General features: G+C 44.1%; 1 protein-coding gene across 1 annotated transcript in view; it reads right to left on the reverse strand.

Moving 5' to 3' along the window:
- The window catches only part of LOC119161139 (uncharacterized), a 41,334-nt gene that overhangs the window by 18,516 nt on the left and 1,048 nt on the right, over positions 1–21,770 (reverse strand). The gene's annotated exons all lie outside the window — the stretch shown is intronic.

The raw sequence follows: 21,770 nt of genomic DNA on the forward strand, positions 1-21,770 counted from the left end.
AAACACGCGAAGACGAGGAAAAGCGTAAACAAGGACGTCTCAAAACTTCGTATCCCCCCCACCCCTCTTTTCTCGACCTCCCTCCCCGTTTCTGTGAACGCCTTTGCCGCTTCACGAATGAACAAACAAAGCCGCTTTCCGACTTATCCGTCCTTCCGTCGTCGCTCCGATGCCCTTAAACTGAGCGCTCTTCACTGGCGCTGTGTTCTGTCGTAAAGTGTACTCTTTTTTTTTTGTGGTCGCTACTTTTGTGCAGTGAAACGGCAGTCGCCGTTTGTTCGAGCCGCCGTAATTAGCTTCCGCAGGCTTGCTCCGATTGACGTAATTAATGTGGCCCGATGGAACCAGAAAGGCTGCGCAGCCGTGAAAACAATGCCTGACAGATGCTAATGGCCCCGGTTATCTGCTTCCTTACGCTCTGCGTACCAGCTCAAGTTTTCGTTTCTCTACAAGCATAGGAGAGAAGAACCAACTTTTTCTTTTCTTACTTTGTGCCATATGCCATCGTGACAGAAAGGCATGTGAGCAGACGCCAGCAGCCGCTTGCAGCAATTAATCAAGAAGTGCAAGAACTCCCAAGCTGCGTAGCTGATATATATATATATATATATATATATATATATATATATATATATATATATATATATATATATATATATATATATATATATATATATATATATATATATATAGTAGAACCAGTGCAATGTAAAGAAAAGTGGGTAAAAAATAACTTGCTGTGAGCAGTCTCACTCACGGCAAGTTATTTTTTCACCCACTTTTATTTCGTCGTATTTACATTTCATTGGTTCTAATAGCTTCCCCTATACATTCCTTGGCATTATTGTCTGGTAGATCTCATTATTATTGTTTAAAAACACAGAAAAACGACCCCTACTGTATACACTTCCTTCCCTTATATATATATATATATATATATATATATATATATATATATATATATATATATATATATATATATATATATATATGCGCTTTCGTGCTTTCTTGTACAGAGCGACGGCCATGTCCCACAAGGGGGATTCAGTATTTGTTTTCCTTTCCTCCTCCCTTTCCTCTGCTTGGAAAGTGAATGTTCGGAGCGACCTATACACCACTGACTTGCATGAAAAGTAGGCAATGCAGACCGCCGGTGTATTTGCCAAGCATTTCAATGCGATTAGGATTCCATGGAAGTTCACCCGTTTTACGTTGTGTATCCAACCTCTTAAAAAGAAAAAAGAAAGGTAGCGCGAAACCCTGCAAGGCTTGCTCCTGGCTGCATGTTCTGGCATATGAGTGAGGACATTAGCCGCCGGCAAGTACGGTCTCAACTCTGTTTGGTATTTTGCTCGCCCTTCTTCTGACACACCGACACCCGTTCTCGGATATTCGTTCCACGTTGTTACGAGAAACTGCTGAAATTACACACTAGGACATAACATTTACGACCAGCGCAGTTTAACCTTTCCATTCGTGGACGGTCTGTAGTTTCCAGAGAACAACGCAGTCTCTGCATCTGGAAGGCTGCCGTTCAGCTTATATACACGGTACAACCTCCCTACAACTTCGTGTTTGGCATGTTCACGCGGCGCTGCTCGGAGAAGGTGCGGCCCGGCTCCGTGTTTAACTTTATCTATTTCTTCCCCTATACGTCATCCTTGGAGTCAGTTACGTGGTCCGCGTTTAAATATCGTTGCCCATCATACGCGCGCGTCGCGGCATTCCAAGCTGTGCGCCGTTGCACGTTTCGCGTCCGGTTTTTGCACCCCCCGTACTACTTCTAGCTTTATGTTTTTTTCACATCAGATCTTAACTCGCCGATCAGGTTAAAGAGGTGCAAGAAAGGCTAGTTCACTGTTAACGAGGGAATAATCACAGCAGTGGTGGATGGGGGTGTAGCTTTCCAGTTAAACGGGCTGTTACAATCATGTGTTTAGTGTGTGGCATGCCTTGAATCAGGCGTGTACGATATATAGCCGGCATTTGCAACGACCGAACCTTCCTTCACTTCCAGTAACTCGATGAGACGAGCATCTTCAAGGCTTTGCGAGGGCAGCGGGGCCCAGCGAAATTACGGGCACTTCCCGAAGGGAGGAGATAGACCGGAGGAGGGAACGATAAATACCGTGTTTTACAACGGGTCTGCCCCGTCGGCAAACTACACGTCACGTACGTATACCGAGTGAGAAATGAACAAATGAACAGGAAGAAAGAGACTAGACACACTCGACTGTGTCTTCCCCTCGCAATTTACCGAGCGCGTCATGGTCCGGCAGCGTTCTGATCTCGAGGCAACACACGCCCTACAGTGCGATCAGAGAAGCGTATATAAGCATACGCGCGCGCAATGCCGTGCTCCCAAGGAGTGCTTCCCGGAGATTTCTCAGAACTATATAACGATTTCTTTGCCAGAAGGAGCGTATAATTGGAAGGAAATAAACAACAACAAAAAAGTATGGTTCGCCTGAGGAGTAAGAATGGGAATGCAAATAGGAAGGGCATTATGCCGTGAGGCACCAGCTTATACGGCATTTCCCATACGTGCATTATTGCTGGAGACTTCATCGAAGTTAACATTTTTCTGTCCTTTTATTTTCTTGACTGCTGCCAGGTACTGCGGATGGTCGAAATAAAAAGTGGCCACGTTAGGTCAGTTGCGATGTTAACGGTGTTCTATAGGCTGGTGAGACAGGCAATATTGCTCGTGATCTCTCGCAACAAGGCATATAAAAACCAAATCGTATGCGGCCACTATTGACAGCTAGCTTTCGTAAAAAGAGAGGGAAGAAAAAGAAAAGTACTAAATAAAGACGAATACAATACGGCACGTGGCGCTGAAGGAGTTTATTCTATACAGGATGAGCATGGCGTGGTGTATATAGTTTGTTGAAAGGCGTGAGCACGTCTCGAATTTCGCGGATGCATGCACCTTACCCCGATATATAAACTTCTGTGCGTGCGTGCGTGCGTGTGTGCGTGCATGTGCGTGCGTATGTGTGTGTGTGTGTGTGCGTGCGTGCGTGCGTGCGTGTGTGTGTGCGCGCGCGCGCGCGCGTGTGTGTGTGTGTGTGTGTGTGTGTGTGTGTGTGTGTGGGTGGGTGGGTGGGTGGGTGGGTGCACGCGTGCCATGCAATTCAGCACATTTTTGTTGCAAAAACATTTGACTGGTGCTACCTACCTGTTGCTCGTGCAAACACATCAATGTAAAAGGGTTCGCGAATTTCATCATGCCCAAACAAACGGCTGGAAGCTTCTTACTCGTATTAACAAAAAGTTACGAAAAAAAAGCAACACAAGCCAGTCGAGGTAAACAAACACGCTCTTGCGTGGTTAGTTGAGCTGGCACTGAATGTTTACGGGTTACTGTTTCTATACAAGCTATCGCAAGAGAACACGCTGGTGCTATAGGGAAAATGAAAACAGGTGTAGCCATCGTGTAAATGAAGTAAATATTAAATTTACCCTGAACTTCACCCGCCTGCATTCAAACAGCTTTTAAAATTGATCGTTTTCAAATTCAGATGCACTGACGCTTTCCCCACTGCGGTGGTGTAGTGGCTAAGGTACTCGGCTGCTGACCCACAGGTCGCGGGATCCAATCCCGGCTGTGGCGGTTGAATTTTCGACGGAGGCGAAAATGCTGTAGGCCCGTGGGCTCAGAATATGGTGCATGTTAAAGAACCCCAGGTGGTCGAAATTTCCGGAGCCCTCCACTACGGCGTCTCTCATAATCATATGGTGGTTTCGGGACGTTAAACCCACATATAATAACTCCAGATGAAAAGCTGGGATGCAAAAGCTATAACTACCAAAGCGCTGACATCTTGGAACGTTGTCAATGTTGGCCTCCACTGCGGCATCTCTCACAATCATGGTGGTGTTGAGACGTTAAACCCTACATATCAATCAATCGTTATCAATCGATTTCAGACGCATTCCACTTCGGTGGAACAGTGGGTACGGTGTTCGCTTGATGAACTGGAGGTCACGGGCTCGATCCCCGCCGTGGTGGTCCTATATCGATGGAGGTGAAGTAATAGAAGCCCGTGTGCTATGAGATTTTGGTGCATGTTAAAGAACACCAGATGATCAAAATTTACAAAGCCCACCACTCTGGCATCTCTCATAATTGGTTTTGGGCGTAAAACCCCAGATATTACTCATAATTATTATTATATTAGTATTGCATTATTCAGTCCTCGTTATTATAGATGAAGCCCCGATTCACCAGTATATCACATATGAGCAGAGAATAGGTGAGTCACGACATTTAGAAAGCTATTAGGTCTAAGAAGTTTAACTAGGCGAAACGAAACAAGTAACACTGGAAGAAAATAGGCGGGCACACGAGGGGGGCAGGTTGGGCGGCTGCCCCTACTAGTCGCCTAAGAGCGACCCATGGCACCAATGCAGGTGCCATGGGTTGCGTTATGGGATGTCATATATGTTTGTAGGTGCTATAGGGCACCACACTGAGTGGCTGTGCTTTGATTTGCATCGAAAGTGTAGGACACGGCTTACGGAGCGACAGCTTCTCAAATTTCGCGCTCCCTAGAAGCGCCGCAAATGAGCTTCCTGTTCCGGAGTCCACGAGGCTACCAGGAACTGCAGTGATTGAAAGGTTTTGATTGCAGACGAGAAGGAGCAGAGAAGGTTGCGAGTGGCAAGAGTACCACTGGTGTCATTTCCTGGTGCTCGTTCCCAACGTCGGCGTGAAAAAACAAAATTGAGCAGGAGAGATTTGTTGACGGCTGAACGAACTAGGCAGCCCTGTTGCTGCCCTACAGATGTGAAGAAACGGGGCGTTAGAACGAGGAAAAAGTTGAGTGTGAGTCAGTTCGAACGTGATGAGAATGATGAATATAAAACACACCTTTCTACAAGAAATAAAGAAAACAAGAAGGTCGTTCGTGTTCTTCGAAAATAAACAATAAAAAGAAACAAACCAACGAGAGCGAAGAAAATTGTGTAACATTATTCAGCTGAAAAAAATACCAAAAATGCAAAACATTTGCAATGTCCTACTCGATGTATACAGTACGAGCTATACTCTGCTGGAAAAGGAGGCTCACACACGATGCTTAGACAGCCGATGATGTCACACCCATCCACAAGTGACGCATAACTGCAGCTATTATTAGTTACACGTATACTATAGCTTCGATAAACGAAAATAAATGTAACCCGAACTGTTTGGATGAAGCCAAAATGTCTTATGCGTTCATCACCAGTTGTTGAAAGGGCTTGACTGCAGACCCGAAGGACGCGGATTTGGTCCAGGCTGGTGCTTTTTGCGTTCGCCCAGATGCGAAATGCTATGAGGCTCGTGTACGATATTAGCGTGCGTTATACAACACCAGACGTCCTAAATTTTCAGAACCTTTCACTACAGCCACCGAACTAATATGCTAACTCGTGGTGGTCTAGTGGCTAAGGTATTCAGCAGCTGACCTACAGGTCGCAAGATCCAATCCCGGCTGCGGCGGCTGCATTTTCGATGGAGGTGAAAATGCTGTAGGCCCGTGTGCTCAGAATATGGCGCATGTTAAACAACCCCAGGTGTTCGAAATTTCCAGAGCCCTCCTCTACGGCGTCTCTCATAATCATATGGTGATTTTGGGACGTTAAGCCCACATATAAGAACTCCAGATGAAACGCGTGGATGCAAAAGCTTTAACTACCAAAGCGCTGACATCTTCGAATGTTGTCAATGTTGCCATCGCAATACTTTAAACGCAGGCTAAATTTAGACGTTCAAAACACCCCAGTTTTCACAGTACAAATCGTAAACAAGCGTGTTCACGTATTATAAACGAACAAAAATGGCATGACGTTTATATCAAATAGTTTTAGGAAAGATACCACTGGCCATTTACGCAATATACTGCGCGCGGAATGGAGCGTTTGCAAGTTTTTTTTTTTTTAGTAAATGGCGCCACCATCCTTGTAACTTTGAGAGCATGGTGGTGCGGCGTGCGGCCGATTGCGCCGGCTTCCTTGCGTGCCTGGTGAGTCGTATCTTTCTCTTCTCTTTCCTTTCTCTCTCATCTTTATCCCCCCTTCCCATTCCCCCAGTGTTGAGTAGCAAACTGGGCATGTGCCTGGTTAACCTCCCTGCTTTCCCTCTTGTTGTTCATCCTCCTTCTCCCCCGTATACAGTGTCTCGTCGTCCTTTTTTTAAGGAATAAGCTCCTTATGGTCCAATTCTATGGCAATCCCGCGTCCTTCCGGTGACGTAGTCTGCCCAGCATATCCACAGACAGCCAGAGAGTCAGACAGATGGACGGACGGACGAATAGACGGATGGACGGCCACTTCGCCCCACTCATCATCATTCATTCAGTGGATGTGTTGCGATGAAACGGAGATCCACGAAACAGTAAAAATGTTAGGGGTTATTGCAGCATCCAGTGGAGGGTGTGAGGAAACGTCACCCGAAAGCTTAGTATTGTTCTATCCTGGCGGCACCCGAATGGTTATAGGTTTCATAGCATGGGCCCTATGGGGAGCTTGTCCTCTAGAGTCTGTATGTTAACTGTATGACTACAGCGCGTCTCATAATCATGTCATAGCTTTGGCTCGTTAAACCCTACATATCAGAATATTTGGCACACTCGAGAGCACTTAATGGCATGCGGAGAGCTTGGCCCGGCGGCAGGCTTGATACAAGCCGTCAACGCTCGCATTGATGGACACACAGGGCATGGGGTTACACGAGACGCGAGCTCTGCACGTCTTTCACGTGTCCTTCGTACCATGAGCACCGAGAAATTATCACTTCAATGAACGTCACACTATGTATATGGGCGTCGAATGGATCACTGTCACCAAGGAGCAGGAATTGCACCTTGAATTGTACGGTTTTTGTGTTGCCGAACCCTTAAGGATTCGAGTGCGGGTACCCTAAAATCATGGGCACAAATTTTAATGGTCACCTATAGTATTGCATGAGTCATTGCGCAAGCCATTGTGAGACCAACCTGCGTGCCAGCAGACAATCAACCTTATTGTCTTATAAGTCGATGCATTTAAATGGGTAATCAGTGCTAATTCGACGTTTAAAAGCCGCACCGCATTGTTTCCTATCATTTTAATTTTGTGTAAGCTTAAAGGAAAAAAAAATAACCGTGACTGAGCGTGATTTGGCACAACGTTTGTTCGCCCATACGCACACATGTAGGCATTTTCATAACAATAGCAACATTGCTTTTGCATGATTCAGGCATATCGCACAAGAGACATCATTCTGCGTTAAACGCATGCGTTTTCATGTGAGACGCACAGAGGCATGTGCTGTACTAGCTAGGCGACAACCCAAGGTTCAACCTGTTCCCTACTGTACTGATGAGCAAAGGTGTGGTCAGCGAAACTAAGATGACATCATCTGGAGTTTTACTTGCTAAAACTGCCATGCGATTACGAGACACACCTGAGTACATTTTTGGCAATCTTGTGTTCTTTTACGCGCACTGGCATCGCACAGCCCGTGTGCCTCTGTAATTTCGCTTCTATCAAAATTCGACTGCCGGGGCCGCGACCGAATCCGCAACCTTTGGGTCAGCAGCCCAGCACCTTAACCACTACATGACTGGTTGATATGTGGGGTTTAACGTCCCGTAACGACTATATATAATCATGAGAGATGCTATAGTGGATGGCCACGTAAATTTTGACCACCCGGGGTTCTCTAAAGTGCAAGAAAATCTGAGCACACGGACCTACATCATTTCCTTACCCACTACTTCAGCGCAGCGGACTACCTCAAATAAGAGCTGCTTGTCAACGTATACGATATGAAGGTGTCCGAGGTTACGTTAGAGAAGTAGGTTGTTTGGTCAGAATGTTAGTGTACATATTATTATGTTTAAATTGTCGAACTAATAAGTACTCTATAATCGGGTGGTTGGCGAACGGAGAGAGATGACCGAACGCCGTAGTCGTATCAAAATCGTCTATTCAATGATTTTTATTCAGTAACTCTGCTTAATGTTAGCTGGGAAAAACCCTATAGGCTTGAAGTTTTGATCGGCATCGTAATTAAACATCCTACGTTGGGAAATTCATGCTTTTTTCCCTCTTTTTTTTATTGCCAAAAACCATGACGCCACTTGCTTTGCTGTGATATAGTGGGCATTTCCCACTTAGTGAATGCCGTAATACCTATCAACGCTATACATTCTCGGGACGCCTATTACGACACGTGTTGTTTCACTTCCTTTGCGAGTAGGCATGCTATTTTCACTTCCTGCAAAACGATTAAGCTTGAGTGAAGGTAGCGGGCAACCACCCTAATTTACCACAAGGTGGATGAATGACAGGAGACATTAGCGTGCTGTGTTCGGAAAATAAAAGCCACCGTGGCTCTCTCTCTCTTTCTCTCTCTCTGTTTATATATATATATATATATATATATATATATATATATATATATATATATATATATACGAGATTTAACAGACAATAATGCCAAGGAAAGCATAGAGGAAGTTAATATACCGAATTCAAATGTAATTGTTAAGAAAGAAGAGTGTGTGAAAAGATAACTTGACATGGTCAAGAATCAAACCTGTGACCTTCGAATGGCGCGATCGCTGCTCTACCACTGAGCTACCACCGCGGCTATCCTCCCAGCCACTTTATTAGGTATATATGTGAATTTAAACGTGGAAGGGTCAGTGCTCAGTACTGACACTCTCATGTTTAAATTCACATATAAACATAATAAAGTGGCTGGGAGGACAGCCGACGTGGTAGCTCAGTGGTAGAGCAGCGAACGCGCTATTCGAAGGTCACAGGTTTGATTCATGCCCATGTCAAGTTATCTTTTCACCCACTTTTTTTTCTTCACATTTAATTCGGCCTAATAACTTCCCTTATACTTTCCTTGGCATTATTGCCTGTTAGATCTCATTAATATTGTGTCAAAACAAGGAAAAACGAGCCCTTAAGTATACATTTCTTTCCCTTATCTATATATAATATTTTGGGTGGGGTGAAGAGCCTCGTACAATTAACGATTTGGACAGTGCGACATTGGGCACAATAGAGGGTTAGAGGAGGCACCTGCATTTGGGGTTCCTGTATACCTTTAGGTGAACGAGTCATACACAGTAACTCTGCCTACGTTCAATCGAATGAAAGGAGTAAGGTACAGGATGTTGAAACAACCAGAAATAACAGCTTTTGGCCTTTCTTCGGCCCATTGGCCGTTGTTTCGTATCATCTGCCGTGCAGTAAGAAGCTTGAACATAAATTGATAATCACCGGAGCTGTCTAGTGAGTGATTGTTATTGCTTGTCGGTTTTCCATCTTGCTGCGAATTTCTCGAAAGTTGGTTTTTAAGCAGTATCCAGGGCGTAATTACCTGTGAGTGCTACAAATTTAAAAGAGGAAAAAAATGTTACAACTCTCTTTTCAATTCTTTGCATAAAAGAAAAAAACTGTATTTTCCCGCCTCTTTTTCTAGGTGCCGACTGCGTCCAAGAGCTGTGTATTTGAGAGTACGAACGGGTATAGTACTACTTGCGTGACACATCTTCACCTGTTTCTGTGCTGAAAGCGATACATCTTTTATTTATTCGCTTGAATCGAGACAAAACAGGCTCTTTGCAAACTTGCGCCCGGATATTTTACGCGATCCATGCGTAAAATATACGAGAGGCACATCATTGCGAGAGGCATATCATTGTGTGCAAGGAGGACGGCATCTACGACGTCGCACAACAGGCGACAATGTTCCTCTTACGCAGATGCTGTGTTTCCCACACTCGGCCGACTGCGGTTTCACCTCTGTTCGCATGACGGCGTGTCCATATTCCACCTGGTAAGTTACTTTGCCCAGGCTTTTAAAGACGATAGTCTTTCTTGGGGACCTTCGACGCAAAAATTTTAGTCTGTCTGTCTGTCTGTCTGTCTGTCTGTCTGTCTGTCTGTCTGTCTGTCTGTCTGTCTGTCTGTCTGTCTGTCTGTCTGTACATTTGCCTGTTTGTCTACTCTTAATGGCACCGGGTACTTGAAACGGCCGACCCCATCCGCAGCGTCCACCAATATTGCTCAAGGTTGAGCGTTCACACTTGTGCAATTGTCAGTTAATAAGCAATTGTTGCGCATGTCCGGGGCACCATAACAACACGTATATACTCTGCATGTGCATCGTTTACTAGAAAAGGCATGCATAAGCAATTTTAAGGACCGTAGCGCTTATCACGCTGCGCTGACCACGCAAAGCTTGCACGAAAAGGCGAGTGTTTCCAACGCTTCGCCTAGAGGAGACGGTGGCGGCACCTACCCGTCACCTTGCGTTCTACACCTTATCACCTGTGAGACGGGTGCGCACATACGTCTCAGAGCCACGCAATTCGTTTTCCAAGAAAACTGCCAGATGGCGCTCATGTGTCACGTGTGACGTGACTCGATGCGCTCGTTCGCCTCCGCTGCACGCTCAAGGCACTCTAACGAAGCGCCTCTAGGACGCCATTCACCGATTTTCTTGCGCAGAACATCAAATAAATTGTTCACTCTCTCCACACGCAAGATTATCGTATTTCGACGACATTTGCAGATGACATGCAGATACGGGGCCAATTGTTTTTCTGATCTCTTTTTTCTCACACTCTTCCCAAATGCGGCAGTAAGATGCGGGCGCTATAAGGCCAACTATTCTTGTCGCAATCACCCCCACCCCCCATTTTTTTGCGCCCCTGTTCAAGAGGAGTCTCGGTGTGTTCCCAACCCAGTAATCAGAAGGGACCAAATAATCAAGTGCTTCAAGAAGACACGGCACACATAGCGAAAAACACTGACATCGAATTCGGAGAGCGCTCATATGGGCAATCGTCACTCGCATTCATTCCACCCAATTGCTGCCCTCAGTAACCGACCAGTTAAGGGGTGGTTCGAATGCCACGTCGTGTTCGAAACACATTAGTTAGTACCTCCAAGGCATAGTGCCGGTAAGCCTGACGACTCTATTTATTGATTTAATTAAGTGCGTGCGTTAAATCCCGTGCGTCGTCATCCACGGTCGAGCAGTGTTTAAGGAGCTCGAGAGCTGGCCTGAAGGTTGAGGGTGCGATGCCGGCTGCAGCGGTCGCATTAGGATCAAGATAAAATGCTAGAGGCCCGCGTATTGTGCGATGTCTGAGCCCGTTTAAGAACGCAAAATAGTCCAACTTGCCGGAGCCCTCCCCTACGGTGGATTGATACGATTGATTGATATGTGGGATTTAACGAACGTCCCCTCCACTACCACGTCTCTCTCTCTCTCACACACACACACACACACACACACACACACACACACACACATATATATATATATATATAAATATATATATATATATATATATATATATATATATATATATATATATATATATATATATATATATATATATATATATATATAGTGTTTTTGGGACGTAAAACCCCAGATATTCGTACGATTATTCGATCTCATGCGCCGACCTTTCGTGTCCCGTTGAATGAATATTCAATTATGTGGTTTTAAGCACCACAGCTCGCCTATCTCGGATTACCGTATTTACTTCCACTTCTTCCTGTAATGTCAAATCATGGGCGTAGTCTGGGGGGGGGGGTTTAGTGGGTTACTACTCAATACCACTTAAGGTATTGTTTGGCCCATTCTAAACCTGTTTCATGTTTTCCATTTTGTTTAAAATATTTGACCCAAGGCATCCCTGAGTGTCTAGCGCCTTGATGATTAGACGCTGGAGATGCTTCGGTACAGAGAACTCGCACATGCACCAATTGGTTACGCTTTGTTAGAAGTCCAAATGCCACCCGCTTAGACTGCGTAAGAGTATAAACCACAGCATATAAGTGGCTTCATTTACTGCTTTACGGTTCGATGCAGGATTGTAAGCACATTAGACGGAAGTGTAGCGTCTGTATCACAGTGAAAGTCACGAACTTGGCCTATCAGACCACAAGAAACAAAGAGAAAAGGGCACTGAAATTTTCCAAGATGCCTTATTTCCGGCGTCCAATGACTTTGTTGATTTTTATATCAAACATACCTGACACCCATTTTTTTTAAAAACGTGATATTATCTATTAGTAATTAGTGTCACGATACACCTGACTTTAACCATTATATATTTTTCAGAGAAAGAAAGCCATAAGAATTTTCTGGACTATGGCGACGGTATACAGTGGCGAACATATATGATACCGGCAGCTTCCTTTATTGCCCTTAGACGCCGTGAGCATGCATGCATATATTAATGTCAGTCCCATTATTTTTCACTTCAAACTTAATTAGTGGTTTTTAATAAATAGCATTACGTCCTTACCAGCGTCGGCTGGTGGTCAACTGTCTATGGTAGTTCTGCGTTTTCTTCTGACTGCAAGCTTGTTCGGGGCAGCCACACAGACTTGCGTGTAAGATGAAGGCAATCTCCTACCGCCGCTTATACTCTTTTGGTCAATTATGTGTAATTAGAGAGGGATCTGAAGGACACGTAGCAACTTGAAGAGTAGCTGCCGTTTGACATGGCTTTGACAAGCTTCATACACAGATGTTACTACTCCACCATAGCTGACGTCAGTTTCTACGTATGGAATGGTTTCGCAGGCGCCGATGGTCTTTAGGAAGTGCCGACGCCGTTTGTACACCACTCACGAGGTACACCACTCACTTACGAGGTGCCCGTGTTTGCGTAACTCAAGAGACAGACGTCTCTCGGCAACTAGATAGCTTAGCTCTCAGCTCGTAAGCGCCAACTTATGTCGCCTTCACCATGCGGATTGCTTCGTGGGCAGCGCGAGCCATTGGAAATTAAAAGCGGCCAAAGGGAAAGATCGCACGGAATGATGAGATGCAAAAAGTGGCTGAAATGATGTAAACAAACTATTTTTATTTGTATTACGAACCACAGCTCAATGAACTGCGCTCACAGCGTCGTTGAACGAGTTGAACTGAAAGATACTTTGCGCTAGATAATCTGAAGACACACAAAGAAGCAAACAGAGTCAAGCGCTGTGTCATTCTGTGTTTTCATTTTATGCGCTGTTTCACAGTAACGAAGTCATATCAACATGCTTAGTTCCATAGACTTGTAAATATTCATGATCTATGCTCACGAAAAAGGCACTCAGACATAACAATGCGATTTTGAGACAATTCACCCCGCAAGCTCTGACGCACATCGCGTAGATCAAGAAGTGATGCGAATGGGGAGACAAAAAGCTTGCAGCATGAAGTGAAAGTTGGTTGAGTTTCCAACTTTCACTTCGTACTGTTTTGTCGAAAAGCATGAGAAAATAAGACGAAAAATGCGAGAGAAAATGGAAGGTACAGAAAGCGTATGCGTGGATGGATGACACTGAAGTATTCAACCAATCAATCCATACGAAGCTGCAAGAAACCAAATGTTTTTTAGAGAACACAGGAACCACAGAAGCTATTAACGCTAGTCCCTCTTATACATCGACTAACGTATGATATACAAGTGCACACGTGTGAGGATGATGTCCAAAAGTTTTGTTGCAGGGATGTGGTTCTGTGCAAGAATGCAGAAAACTAATGAAAATATCTTCTTGTGGACTGAGTAGTATTACTTTGAACCGCAATATTTTACTACACTATTGTTACGTATGTAAGTGTTAAACACGTTTTGTGCGTGAACCGAAAACGGCACTGGGTGTAAAATCCATCGCTCACAGGCGGCATCCATGAGTTAGGAGAAATATTGTCATTCACTAGAAACACGGCTCTTTAGGGGTTGCTTAGCGGTAGATGAATAGCGCAGTTTTTATTGTTCTGCGTAGTAACAAGCGCCCAATTAAAAGTATAGCGGCAGGTGCCACTATAGATACCTCGTCAACTTTGTTAGAATGTCGCAGATTCAAAGGTTGCAGGCTCGGTTCCTGCCCACGGTAAGTTATCTATTCATCAACTTTGCTTTCTCCGCATTTACATTACAATTACTTCTAATAATATAGACTAAACATTCCTTGGCATATCAGTCAGTTTTCATTAAGGATGTTACAGTATCTCACAGTTGAAATTTCTTAACACAAATGCATGTTGTGCTAAGAAAGAGACCTTGGTCACACCTGAGGTTATGTCGCACTCGTAATGAGATCCACCTTCAAGCCATTCATTTCCTATTGCTCAGATTCATTCGGCGAAATACGATAGCACACGCGCAATGAAACAGAAAAAGCAGGGAAAATCTAACAACATGACAAACGTTTCATCTGAGACAGGTTAGACGTTTCGATTCGCGCGAAGCTGCCACTCGCACCTCGTTCATTCGGAGAGGAGAGAAGACACGAGGTGGCACCGCAGGTATGAGTCAGCGGTGCTGTTTTCACTACTAAGGCCAGGTGGGGAAAGACCATTATTGCTGGAAAACAAATACGTGGACACAAAAGGAAGCGGAGATGAGAGACCTCAAGGGCAACGTGCCGTATCCTTCGTGTGTGAGTGAGAGAGGAGGACGAACAAAGAAAAATTCATAAAGGAAAATGCTCTTCATGCGCTCAGGACAATTTGAATTGCGGAAGAAGCGTCTTGGGGTCGCCGAACTCCATTCGAACGCAGTGCAGTGGCTGTTATGAGTGGTTGGCCTTGGTAAGAAGGCTCTCTGTTAAGTCTCTTCGGTTTCCGCGTCTCTCGAACTAAATAAGCCGCCTTATCTTTCAAATGGCTCGACGACGTCGTCTTGCTCGATCGTCATAAAAAGCTGATGCCAGCTTGGGGGCCAAACGAAATTGAGAGAGCATCGTCTAGCGCGTGCTTGAGCAAAAACTTATCACCACAAGTCATAATTTGACCACTCGTATGGTGATATTAGACGCGCCCCGAAAAGGCAAGCTTGACGAGTGTGTGCGTATCCTTTGAGAAATGATCGATTTACACGATACGGAATCTCTGCTCCTGCTTTATGAATTCAAGAGCCTCTTCCTACTTTGCACGCTGCATTTACGAATGCGTGACCATTCTGCGGCGGCTTCATTCCCGATGGAGGCGGAAATGTTGTAGGCCCGTGTGCTCAGATTTGGGTGCACGTTAAAGAACCCCAGGTGGTCAAAATTTCCGGAGCCCTCCACTATGGTGTCTCTCATATTCATATGGTGGTTTTGGGACGTTAAACCCCACAAATCAATCAATCAGTGAATGTGTGACCAATAATAAACATTACTCCATTATTGTTTACAGCGAGGTACGACGTTTTCGTCGCAGTGGATCGTTGACTATAGTGTTCTGCTGCTGAAAACGGGGTCAGTGGTGTTAAACGACTGACCCCGTTTTCATAGGTGCAGTACATAAAGGTGGTGATATCAATACTTTAACGAACTATCGACCTATATCCGTGCTTCCAACAATATCAAAAATATTTGAAGGGGTTATTTATGATAGACTTGCATCCTTTTTTGATAAGCACCAAATAATCACAAAAAGTCAGTATGGTTTTCAAAAAAATAAATCAACAGAACAAGCTCTACTTTATATCAAAGATAAGATAATCGAAAATATGGAAAACAAAAAATATACTCTTGGGCTCTTCCTCGATCTTCAAAAGGCATTTGACTCCATACAATTCAAATCATTGATTCATAAATTATCAAGATATGGGGTGCGTGGAGTTGCACTACAACTGTTTAAAAGTTACCTAGAAGATCGTTATCAATATGTAAAACTGAATAACACTATTTCTGCAAAGATAAAGTTGAACCAAGGAGTCCCCCAAGGGTCTATACTGGGGCCCATATTGTTCCTTGCCTATATAAATGATATTGTCGATATACCTCATTCTCATGAACTTATAATGTACGCTGACGATACGAATGTTTTCTTTTCATCAGACAATCTAATATCACTTGAGGTCAGTGTAAATAAATATCTAAGCAATCTTTCAATTTGGTAAAGGCAAAATGGACTGCGCTTGAATGCAAAAAAAAAAACAACCTATATGATATTTCGACCTTTAAACAAACCTATTAGTAACATAGCTGTAAAATTTGAAGGAAATTGCATCGCACATGTTAGGGAACAAAAGTTTCTTGGTGTATGGTTTCAGGAGGAATTAAACTGGAACACACATGTAAATCATCTGACCACCGCATTAGCGCGAATAGTTGGTTGTTTTTTTAGAACAATGCACTTAATCCCATTGAGGTTAAAAATAAGTATGTACTATGCACTCTTCCATTCTAAAGTAAGTTATGGGATGTTAGTCAGGGGAACGACATCACAAGGGAATTACCATAAGTTAATAACTATACAAAAGAAAATATTGCACTGCTTTGAAAATTACAGGGAGAATCTACAAGACTTGCACACTGCTCCACTATTCATTAAACATTCCATACTCAGAATTGATCAATTATATCATTTTAAATTACTTCAGTTAATACAAAAGACTAAGCTATATGAAGAAAGTTGCACCGGAAGACCACACTACAGTCTGCGAGAACAAAAGAAACGAGCTCCTAGAACAAGAATCCAATATGAAAAACAAAGTATTGCTTACCAGGTACCTCAGGTTTTAAATACCCTTGCAGATCAATTGAACTTTAGGGCTAGTAGTGCGACTTTCAAGAAACAAATAAAGAACTTATTCATAACCACCGGTCTACACTACCAAAACTACGTAATGGAGTCTCATGCCTCTGCAAATGCTTAAATTGTTCATAAACTTCTATGTCAAGTATACGAGTGTATACAGCGGAATTCATTGTATCCGCATGCATTTTGTGTATGTTTTTCAGTTGTTTCATTGATATTGCTTAGTTGTGAATTTTAACGAGAGTGACCTCTACTTCTTAAAATGTGTTATGTAAGCTTCTTATGCTATTTGTGTTTGAATTTTGTGTTTACAATTTCAAGTTGCTTGAAACCAATGCATTGAATATATATATTGTTTGTCAGTGCTGATGTCTAAGCTTTGCACTGTCACGGACTGCGGAGGGACAAGGGCCTTTGTCAGGCTGTTCGCCTTTAGCCCTTTGCCCCTGCAGTGAACTCTGTATCCGGCTTACTGTAAATAAAAATACTACTACTACTACTACTACTAAACCCGACCTCAAAGACCGCACTCTCACGGAAAAGCCATGCGGAAATTCAACTTTATCTAGATATTGTTGAAAATAATACATGGTATGAATTACTACGGGAATCTCCTCTATATCTTCTTTTATATACCACTTAGCAGTTTCGGTGCGTGAAATTATGTGATATAATTTTGATAAAGACGTTACGCAAGAGATTTTACCCAGGCTCAAGAACATGTGGTTTTCAAAGCTTGCTATTTGTTATTACAATATAGTATAATATCTGAGCTTTAAAGTTCCCATACCACGAAATTATTTTGAGCAACACCTGAGTGGATGGCTCTGGAAATTTCGACCACCAGGTGTTCATTACCGAGCCCTGCCATCGCACAGCACACGGGCCACTAGCATTTCCGCCTCCATCGAAATGTGACAGCCGCTACCGGAAACGAACCCGCGACCTTCGGGTCAGCAGCCGAGCACCGGCCGTAACCGCTGCACCACCGTGGTGGACGTCCTTGTCAAAACGTGCAGTGCTCAACTCGGCTGTCTATAGCGACGGAGCGTCGTGCGCGAAACAGCACGGGCAACAACCGCTTTCGCCATCGAAAGCGCTCTGAGCGATTTCGAAAAAAAAAACAAAAAAAAGAAAAAAAAAAAGACGAAGCAAAACCGTTGTCACTGTGATATGATATCACCTAGCGAGAATATTTCTTTTTTGTTGTTGTTTCATTTCGGTTTTGTAATGTTGCCAGCGCTTCGTCGGCCAAAGCAGCCATCGCGGCCACGGAGATAAAGAATGGTAGAAACTGCAGGGCAGGCACATAATTGGCGCCGCGCATGCTCAGATGTGACGTATTTGCGACTGCAGATGTCGCTCGTGCTGTTCCGCGTGTGACGATCCGTCGTTATAGACAACCGAGTTGAGCACTGTACTTACGGAAACTTTTTGCGCGAAATAAAGAAGAGAGACGGAGAAACGCTACCATGCGTAGCGAGGCCCTCTATCACGTTCCATGCCCCTGAGTTAGATTACTTGAGCGCCTGCCACTAATAGAATTTATTTTTTGCTAATGTGACTCGTGACTGTCCCCTTGTTCACGTATATATATGTGTGTGCCTTCCGAATAAAATCAGCTGATAGTTGCGCTTGACCGGCTTTCGTCTTTATTTTGCGCAAAAAGCTTCCGTAAGAATAAACCAACTCGCCCAACAAGTCACTCTACTTAAAACGCACATACTGCTGTTAGAAGGTGATATTTCCAACAATGGCCCATTCAAGTAACCCCGAAGCAAGATTCGAACATGCGTCTAAACAAAACTTAGCCATTTCTCAAGGCCTCCTGCCCTTTTACTTCTTATATGCTTAGTTGGCGTTCTGAATCTGGTCATACCAAGGCCACGTTGGCCGAATTTTCATTAGGCGGGCACTGTACAAGGGTGTCTTTTTTTTTTTGTTCATCGGTGGTTGTGAAAGAGGTATATTCTTATCTCTTAATGCATTCATTCAGATTGCGAACCGTGGAACGTTCGGGACCTGGTTTACGAAGCGTGTAATTCGTAACAGCTAATTTAGATGTTATATGTAAGGTGCACGGTGGTATTGTGAGCTTTTCACAGTGGTGAAAGCATAAAGGCAAGGATAGCAAAAAAGAAACGCCTGACAGAGCACTACTTCCCACTCATTTACTTATTATAGGGAGTTTCACGTCCAAAAACCATGGCATATGATATTGAGGGATGCTGTAATCGATCACTCCAGAAATTTGGACCATCTGAAGTTCTTTAAAGTGCACTGCAGATATCGCACAGTACACGGGCCTCTGCCATTTGATCTCCGCGGATATGTGCCCGCCGTGGCTGGGATCAAGCCCGCGACCTCCAGGCGAGCAGCAGAGCATCATATCCACTGATCGTCCGATGCGGAGAGTTTTTATACAAATAGTTATTGCTACTCAAACACATCGTATATATGCAGTTTCTTCGCTCATCACGTGCGTGGTAACATGCGTGCACGGTGCGATGAGGCAAGCGGTGAAAGTGACACACACACGCACACACACACGCACACACACTTACACACACACACACACACACACACACACACACACACACACACATATATATATATATATATATATATATATATATATATATATATATATATATATATACGTGTGTGTGAGTGCGTGTCGTGTCATTTTCTGTTGGTAATAAATACTAGTAGGAAGTATAGCCCTCAAGTGAGTTGCAAGCACAATCGAGACATTCCAGGTGGCATAACTGTTCCAAGAATGTGTGCTTTCTTATTCAATGTTTATGCAAATATAAGATCATCGGGCCGCCTCGTATAACCACTTTCCACACGACTAATCGCATGTGACTAATGGAGTAAGCTTGATAAACATATAAGCAGTGATAGTGGCAAATTGTCAAGCTCTGTAATGAAAGGGAACGTGCTGTTCAGGTACAATAGTACTAATTACAATTGGCCGGCAGTACGAGATAATGAAAGCGAATGCTTCGCCGCAGAGTTGCTGAAAACGAAAAGAAGCGTTGGGCCAGAACATGTTATTCTGCGGCCTTGCGGCACTTTCACTGGTTATCGCAGTCGCTTGCAGGTGTGGAAAAGCGCGCCGACCAGCAAAGCAAAAAAAAAAAAAAAAAACGTTCTGCACCTCCTAAGTATCTCGAGCAAGATGCTATCAGCAATGATGTCGGCTGCGCACTGATTTCGCTGATATGTGGGGTTTAACGTCCTAACACCGCCATGCGATTTTGAGAGACGCCGTAGTGGAGGGTTGCGGAAATCTCGAACACCTGCGGTTCTTTAACGGGTTCCCAAATTTGAGTACATGGGCCTGCAGCTTTTTCGCCTCCATCGAGGATGCGGTCGCCGTAGCCGCGATTCGATCGCGCGACCTGCGGGTCAGCAGCCGAGTACCTTGGCCACTAGACCACCCCGGCGGAGCTGTCGATGGCGTATTTCAAAGCGCGCCTTCGGAGCGCTCTATAAAACGACGTTTCTCACAACTGTACAGCCACTTGCAAAGGCATGCACGCCAAGAACTCCCCTAAAGAGTGAAATTATTCCGACTTTCCACGGTGCTAGCTGAACTTGGTGAGAGCATTGGAAAATCTCCCACGCCAAGTTTATGGTGCATAGTCGTGAGATTGACGTTACGCCTGTGAAGACAACAACTTTTACCGGCAAAATTTCTTAAGCGATTACTTTGGCACAGGAGGTGCTTATCTTGCCAAAGAGAGCTACGAAGACAGTCCTGACATACCAGTGCCTGGTTTGAGACTAACTCGCGATATCTCCCAGACAATAGTCTATTACTACGTGGTCGTGCGCGTCCCAAGGTAAAGTGAGAAAATGCTTAGTACCAATGTGAGCCTCTCGCAATCGTCGAGTTCAAGTACTACAGCATCAAACGCGTTCCTCTCTACTTTGGAAGAGTGGAAGTTTCGGCCAGTTGGTGATGCATATTTGGCGAAAACAAGCCATAATAGACGGGACAAAAGCTCAAACTGACGAGACGAAGCGCTTCGTTCCATCTGTCTCACGTTTTTCTCCCATCAATTGCGCTTTATTTTTGTTATATAAATATGAACACACTCTACTAGAATATCAGTAAAGTAGTTGCCGCTATGAGAACCCAGTGGTTGTGGTGTTCGGCTGCGGACTCGAAAGTCATGATTTCGATCACGGGCTGGGCGGTCGCATTTCGATTTCGATTAGTCGAAATGAAGACTCATTTACAGTGAGACTTCACTGCGCATTAAAGAACCCCAGGTGGTCAAAGTTATGCGAATCCATCCACTATTTCTTCAGAAAAGCACTTTCGGGCTTTCCGTATACGTCACAGCCAACTTCGTGACTGTTATTAAACAAAACAGCCATAGGGAACATGCTTACGTGTGAGGAAGTTGACATGGTCGAATGCTGCGCGATGATCGTAAATACTGAAAGGGGAAGTATTTTGCACAGGACTAAGGAACGAAAACGACTGAGACGTAGGAAAATATCGTCGTTATTATTTAATGTACAGATTATAGCCATGAGACCTACGTGTATAGAGAATAGCTCCGTATATCGTGCCTCAAGGTCCCACCCGGTGTGATTATGGCACGTGGGCCAGGCGAGAACACGTACGTACGGAGGCACCAGATGTTGGATTTGCTTATCATATTGTACTGTTCCGATGCTAATACAGTACAAGACTTCGTAGATCATAGAAAGTACGAACAAGTATTTTGTTTCACACGAAAGTTTTTGATTAGAATTAGAACACACAAAAAAGAAAGAACATCACATACATGTTCAATTGAGAAGTAAGGGTATAGGAATGCAAGAGTGGGAAAAAAGTGCAACGTTTAGCTGATCTTTTTTACCCTATGATGGTCGTCGTGCGAAAGCGGTCACTGTCACTACGCATTGAAACTACTTGTATATTCTTCGAATAGTAGCACTTAAAAACCGCAGTTTGATATGTGTGTATTTAGAGCTTCACAAAAACTCGATCGCTGCAGCCAAGTCGGTGCATTGTCACGTATGTCACTGCAGCTTTTTCAGAAAGCAGAATTTAAAACAGGCAGCAACACTGTTACTTGTTCGTCCGAAGCGAAAGTGCAGACATGCACGAGCCTTAATTTCCGGCACTACCTTTTAGGTGCTCTTTCTGGCACTCGAGCTTAGATGGCACAGACCGAAAAGTAAGTCTCCCGCATTGATTGGCTTC

The sequence above is a fragment of the Rhipicephalus microplus genome, chromosome X, assembly GCF_043290135.1.
Source record: "Rhipicephalus microplus isolate Deutch F79 chromosome X, USDA_Rmic, whole genome shotgun sequence".
Taxonomy (NCBI): domain Eukaryota; kingdom Metazoa; phylum Arthropoda; class Arachnida; order Ixodida; family Ixodidae; genus Rhipicephalus; species Rhipicephalus microplus.